Genomic DNA, 7,126 nt, shown 5'->3' with positions numbered 1-7,126 from the left:
TCCCTCTCTCTCTGCCCCTCCCCCGTTCATGCTCTGTCTCTCTCTGTCCCAAAAATAAATTAAAAAAAAAAACGTTGAAAAAAATATTAAAAAAAAAAGATTAGGTCATGAGGGTGGAGCCTCCATGATGGGTTTGGTGCCCTTTGAAAGGGACCCCAAACAGACCCTGCCCTTCCCCTCCCGAGGACACAGGGAGCAGGTGGCCGGCTGCGAACCACTAGAGGGCCCTCACCAGACGTTGACCTGCCGCCATCTTGACCTTGGACTTCCAGCCCCGACGCTCATGAGAAATAAATTTCTATTGTTTATAAACCACCCGGTCAACGGGATCTTAGTTACAGCAGCCTGGCTGAGACAGAACACTGGTACCAGGACGGGGTGCTGCTGTAGCAGAAACCTACAAACGTGGAAGCAACATTGGAACTGGGTGATGGGCAGAGGCTGGAAGAGCTTTGAGGCCCATCTGGAAAATCTTTCATCACCGTGAAGACCACTGAGGGTGATTCTGGCAACAACTCAGAGGAAGGAGGAGAGCTGGAGAGGGTGATCCTGGGCACCATGTTGGTGGAAATGCGGGTGGTGACGGCCGACCTGGCCACGCCTCAGGTGAAAATGAGGACCACGTTACTGGAAACTGGAGGAAAGGTGATCCGTGCTATAAAGATTCAGAGCTGGGGGGCGCCTGGGCAGCTCAGTTGGTTAAGCATCCGGCTTCAGCTCAGGTCATGATTTCACAGTTTGTGGGTTCGAGCCCCGCATTGGGCTCTGTGGTGACAGCTCAGAGCCTGGAGCCTGCTTCGGATTCTGTGTCTCCCTCTCCTCTCTCTCTGCCCCTCCCTGCTAGTGCTCTCTCTCTCTCTCTCTCTCTCTCTCTCTCTCAAAAGTAAATACACATTAAAAAAATAATTAAATTTTTTTTTTAAAAAGAGACAGAACTGAGCTGGATTATGTTCTAGTGTTTGGTGGAGGGTGGGGCTTAAGCCATAAAACTGGATATTTGGCTGAAGCTAATTTTTTCAGTTTACTTATTTAAGTTTACTTAAGTTTACTCAGAGGGCTTATTGTGAAAGAGAAGAGACAAATAACTGAAAGACAGGATTGCTAATCGGAAAGAAAGCAGAACTTTAAGATTTGGAAACCCCCAGCCTATGTATATTGCAAAACGAGAACCCGAAGGATGCGTTCTGGTGACCGTTGATAAAGAGATTAGAAGCGAATCTCCAAGATGAGGGAGAAGGACACTGAAGGCCGCCTGGGGACTATTCCCATCTCCGGCCCAGGGTGCACACCTCCAGCAGGGAGACTTTCACCAAGGCAGAACAGCCCCTGCAGGGCCAGCCGATACATCGCTACCTCTCACCCACCCCCCGCCCCCCTCCCCACTCCGGTGGCGCCCAGGTGTGGCTCCTGTGCTGGGGGGCATGTCTGCCTCTACCTAGATTTCAAAGGACTGGGCCTCTGGGAAGAGATGTAGCTCAGTAACCATGGCTCCCTCCTAAGAGCCACCTTGGGGGCAGGGCACTGGCCCAGAGTCATACCAGGGTGGGGCCACGCAAAGCCCGGAGGGCAGGGCCTTAGGGAACGAACCCCTGCCTAGCAAAGCTTGGCCCAGGACCCAGCTCCAGCAGTCTTGGAGGACAGAGGATCGAGCCAGAGGAATCTTCTCAAGCCTCAAACCCTGTTTCTTGCTTACTTTGGACCTCCTCAGCCCTGTCACCCCTTACTTCTTCCGGTTGCTCCCCTTCGGAGTGGGAGTGCCCGTCCGGTGCCCCACCATTGCTGGCGGGACAGGCCCACAGCCGGAGAGGAATCCGCCTCAGGATAAACGCAGCTGGGGTCTCCCCCACCCCTGACTCGGATGAGATTTAGATCAGACTTCGGAGTAGCTGCTGGAAGGAGTTAACACTCGGCTGTTGGGATGGAGTGAATGTAGTTCTCATGCGAGAAGGACATGAATCTGGGGGGCCAGGAGAGGACCGCTATGGTCCGAATGTGCCCCCCTGAAGTTCGCATGTGGAAACCGCCCCCCAGCGGTGATGGTAGTCGGAGGCGGGGCCTCTGGGAGGTGACGAGGCCCTGAGGACTAGGGACTGGGGTCCGTGCCCTGATGAAGGAGGCCCCAGGGAGCACCCTCGCCCCTTCCCGACTGCGAGGACACAGTGAGAAGATGCCGTCTGTGAACAAGGAAGTGAGCCGTGGCCAGTGTAGAGAGCAGGACGGAGGCACTCATGCCAAGCAGTGACTTTCGTCATCAGTGACACAGCAGCCAACGGTGCTGAGCTAAGACCAGGCACCACCCAGACCAGCACCGGCTGGAGACACCCCGGAACTGATCACCAGCAGGAGCAGGGGAGATCTGCAGGGGCCCAAGGCTGATGACATCCCTTTAAAAAGGGAGGGCAGAGGTGACCCCTCTGTGTCTGACCACCTCAGAAAGGCAGCTGCCGCCAAAGCCTCTGTCCGGTTCATCTCCAACAGGAACAGAGACCCTCCGCTGCTTGGACATAATAAACAGTGAGCACCGAGGGCTGACCCGGAACTGACCGAGGCCTTATCTCAACCTCGCACCCACAGACTTTGCGTTCGGTTGGTGAACTTCCTACCCCTTGTCGTATCTTGTCTGTTGTGTGGCTCGTCTTGTGCTTTGCTTTGTGCGAGGTGTAAGAAGCCGTGTTAAATGCTTAGTGGAGGGTCATTGAGTTTAGAATCCTGAATCTGCTTTACAGTTACGTCAACTTTGCTTTCTGACCGAATCAAGCCGCCGTTGGGAAAGACACACCTCGTTCATGTGTGTGCCTTCGTACCGTGCTCATGAAAACTGGACACCAAATCTGCTGGCGCCCTGTCCTCGGACTTCCAGCCTCCAGAACTGTGAGACATACATGTCTGTCATTCATAAGCCATCCCGTCTGTATTCTTCCGCCACAGCAGCCTGAGCGGACGAGAACAGCATTTGCACCACTGTGGTGACCCAGGTGCACTGAGGTCTGACCAAGAGGAGCCGATACAGTTGAGAGAAGTCAAGGAATTAGAATGGATAGGAGAGTAAGACAGACAGAAAACCAAGGACCACCCATGCAGACTTATGGTGTGGACGACTAACAGTCACTAAAGGCTGGAGAAGATGAAGGTCTGGAGGTGGGCAGAGGAGAAAATGAGATCATTTGGAAACATGTTGAGCTTAAGGTGTTTGGCAGACTTCTAAGTGGAGATCTGTCTTCTCAACTATGTCTGTGTACATGCCTCAGTAACTGGCGTATCAGACATGCCCCAAAATATCAGATAATGGATGAACAGATGGGTGGATGAATGGATGGTTGGATAGATGGATGGATGGATGGATGGATGGATGGATGGATGGATAGTTGAATGAAGGATATTTGGATGGATGGACAGATGGATGGATGGTTGGATGGATGAGCTGATGGTTGGATGGATGGATGGGTGGAGGGTTAGATGTAAGGATATTTGGATGGGTGGATAGATGGATGGATGGGTCATGGATAGATGGGTGGGCGAACAGATGGATTGTTGGATGGGTGGGTGGATGATGGATGGATGGATGGATGAGTGATGAATGGACAGATAGATATATGGTTAGATGGATAGATGATGGATGGATGGATGGATGGATGAGTGATGGACAGATGGATGGATGGGTGGATGGACAGATGGTTGAATGGATAGATGGTTAGATGAAGGATATTTGGATGGATGGATAGATGGGTGGGTGAATGGATGGGTGGGTGGGTACATGGATGGATGGATGGATGGATGGATGGATGGACAGATAGGTAGATGATTGGATGGATGGGTGGATGGATGGGTGGATGGATGGATGGATGGATGGACAGATAGATGATTGGAGAGATGGATGGATGGATGGATGGATGGATGGATGGACAGATGATTGGATGGATGGATGGATGGATGGATGGATGGATGGATGGATGAGGGGGGAATGGATGGAGGAATGATGTTGGAGGCCCAGGTTCTGGTAACCACATTAATTCCTTGTCATGGAGCCTTGTATTTCAGTTCAGACTTCACCCTTTACTTCTACCACTTCTCCCAGAGGCTCCACAGCTGACACCTTCTTTCCAGCTTCGAGCTCTTCAGAGTCATCCTCCCTGGGCCATGCCCTACAGCTGCACCCTCTGGATAAGATAGCACCTGCTGAACTGGCATCTGTCTTGTCACTTATCTGGCCTCACCTCTGAGTCCCTGTTCTTCCTAAGAGAGGTTTCTGGTTTGCCGATCCAGCTCTTTCCCAGGTAGGGAATGTTCTGTCACCAAATGAGCAGGTGAATTCATCCAAACACTGGTGTTCAGCATACAGTCCCCTCCCAGCCAAGACCACCCATAGTCCTGCTGCTACCCCCACCCAGACGCTGCTATCCCTTGGAGCTCTGGCCCTTGACCTGCTCTCAATACTTGGGATTCTTAACCACCAGGCAACATCCAGGATTCTCAAGGGCCTAGAGTTCCTCTCTCTTTTTCAAAAAAGTTTATTTTTGAGAGAGGGAGAGCACGGGCATGAGCACAAGCGGGGGAGGGGCAGAGAGCTAGAGGGGACCGAGAATCCCAGGCAGGCTCTGTGTCGTCAGTGCAGAGCCCGATGTGGAACTCAAATCCACGAACCCCAAGACCATGACCTGAGCCAAAATCAAGAGTCAGATGCCCAACTGACTGAGCTACCCGGGAGCCCCCGGCTAGAGTTTCTCTTAACTTTGGAGGCTAGAGACCCCTTTGGGAATCTGACAAAATCATGGGTTATTTGCCCCCAGGAAAACACACATATACTAAAATTCTGTATATATGTTCCAGGGTTCCACATATATTTGTATATGTTAACTCTATACATATAAATGAATCCCAAATTATGCCACTCTACCTGGGCCTCTCTCCTGAACTTTAGATGTGTATATACCTATACTCTCCAATATAGCAGCCATTAGCTGTATACGGGTACTTATGTTTAAACTTAATTAATTAAAATTAAATAAAATTTTGGGGCACCTGGGTGGCTCAGTCCGTTAAGCCCCGACTTCAGCTCAGGTCACGATCTCACGGTTCATGAGTTCGAGCCCCGCGTCGGGCTCTGTGCTGACAGCTCGGAGCCGGGAGCCTGCTTCCGATTCTGTGTCTCCCTCTCTCTCTGCTCCTTCCCCACTCATGCTCTGTCTCTCTCTGTCTCTCAAAAGTAATGAAACATTAAAAAAAAATTTTTTTAATAAGATTTAAAATTCAGCACCTCAATCCTCCCAGATGCATGTCAAGTGCTCACATGTGGCCAGTGGCAGTCACAACACTGGACAGCACCAATGTCAAGCATTTCCTTCATCACAGAACATTCTGTCTCGCAGAACAGGTTACTGATGTGTACAGGTGGTTGCTGATCATTTCTACCTGAACGTCTGCCCGGCCCTTCACCCTCCTGCTGAATTAGTCAGCAGCACTATGGTGATGTTAAATAAACTCAGTGACTTACAGAAACGAGTCTCTTCTTCTTTGGCTCCTTGTCGGCAGGGCAGCTGGGGCAGCTGATTCAGCTGCAGGTCTGGTTGGCCTAACTCCCTGTGCTTTTCACTCAGGCCCAGGACTGCAGGGGAGCAGACGCCTGGGACCTGCTTTTCTACACTTGATCTTAGCCAAAAGGCCGAGAAGCGATGGGCCCTGCTCTTCTAGAAGGGACTTCTTTCACCTGCTCACATTCTGTGGGCCACAGCGAGGTACGGGACCAAGCCTCAAAGCAGTGGATGGGTCGTAACATGTACTGCCTGTGGGGCACCACGGGCAGGCGGGAAAGGAGGGAAAAGCTGTGATGGAATAACGCAATCTCCCAGAGCCCAGAACTACCCCCAGATCTGTTTCTCCTCAGCCATTTTGTGCCTTAATAGGCACCGACTCTCCCTTTGGCCAGTCAAGGAGCCAGCCATGAGCGTGTTGACCCACAAACCACCTGGCCAGGAACACACAGAGGCACAGGTGTTGAGATCCCGCTCAAGCAAGCAGCCGTGTGCAGCCACATGGAGCTCTGGTGTCACAGGGGGATAGGAGGAGGGGGGACCATAGTGTAGCCACAGCAGGGCCAGTGGGCTCCTCCCCAGACCAGTGCAGCGGTCTGATCTCAGAGCAGGACTCCCCAGAACTCCCAGCAGTGTGACGAATTATCCAATTTCCTCTTAAAATCCCTTTTGAACACATAAACATACGGCTCGAACAACACACATTTATTCTTTCTCAGTGCCGGAGTCAAGGTCAAGGTCAAGGCAGGGATTGTTGCTCCTGAGGCCTCTCTCCTGGGACTGTGGATGGGGTCTTCCCCTGTGTCCTCAAAAGGTCATCCCTGTGTGTGCCTCTCTGTCCCAACTTTTTTTTTTTTTTTTTTTTTTTTGAGAGAGAGAGAGAGCAAGCAGGGGAGGGGCAGAGAGAGAGAGACGGAGGCTCTTAAGCAGGCTCTGTGCTGACAGCAGAGAGCCCGATCTGGGCTCAAACTCACGAACCAAGAGATCATGACCTGAGCCGAAGTCGGATGCTTAACCGACTGAGCCACCCAGGCATCCCTGTCCCAAATTCTTCGAAGGACACCAGTCAAAACAGGATGTGAGGGCGATCTGGCTGCGACATCTGTCACCCCATTGATCGCCAGGGTTGATTCGGCTGATCTGGCTGGCTAGGCGGGTGTCCCCTTCCTCCCTCACCGCTCCATGTGCGTCCCTCCCGAAGCTGCGCGCTTGGTCGAAGAGGACGACCTTCCCCGATAGAGGAGGACCGTTCTTCGGTCAAGGGTATACGAGTAGCTGCGCTCCCCTGCTAGAACCTCCAAACAAGCTCTCAAAATGGATCAGGGCCCACCCTAATGGCCTCACTTTACCTTAATCACCTCTGTAAAGGCCCCATCACCGAATACAGTCACAGTCTGAGCGGCTGGGCGTCAAGCCTTCAATATATGAGTTTCAGAGGGACGCAGCTCAGTCCATTACAGCCGCGGCCGTATCTTGCAGCCCGGGACTCTGACCGCTAGACCTGCCACCCCAGCCCCAGTTCAGGCTCCTCATTTCTCACCAACACTACGGCCCCTCTAGCTTCAGCTCTGGTCTTATTACCCTCAAATCCAGGCAGG

The 7,126-nt window shown here is 52.2% G+C and overlaps 1 long non-coding RNA gene across 2 annotated transcripts; it reads left to right on the top strand.

Annotated features, from left to right (window-relative positions):
* Positions 1–1,583: 1,583 nt before the first annotated feature.
* LOC115523905 lies at positions 1,584–6,440 on the top strand. Of its 2 annotated transcripts, XR_003971880.1 has the most exons (4): positions 1,585–2,586; positions 2,727–3,138; positions 4,076–4,274; positions 5,595–6,440. It is a non-coding gene; the product is annotated as an uncharacterized LOC115523905 (long non-coding RNA). The 2 variants fall into 2 exon arrangements; XR_003971879.1 differs by lacking the exons at positions 4,076–4,274; positions 5,595–6,440 and having other exon boundaries at positions 1,584–2,586; positions 2,727–3,187.
* The last annotated feature ends 686 nt before the right edge of the window (positions 6,441–7,126 follow it).

The sequence above is a fragment of the Lynx canadensis genome, chromosome C2 (genome assembly GCF_007474595.2).
Source record: "Lynx canadensis isolate LIC74 chromosome C2, mLynCan4.pri.v2, whole genome shotgun sequence".
Taxonomy (NCBI): Eukaryota; Metazoa; Chordata; class Mammalia; order Carnivora; family Felidae; genus Lynx; species Lynx canadensis.
Note: the sequence above shows the minus strand (reverse complement) of the source record. Positions and strands in the feature narration are given on the sequence as shown.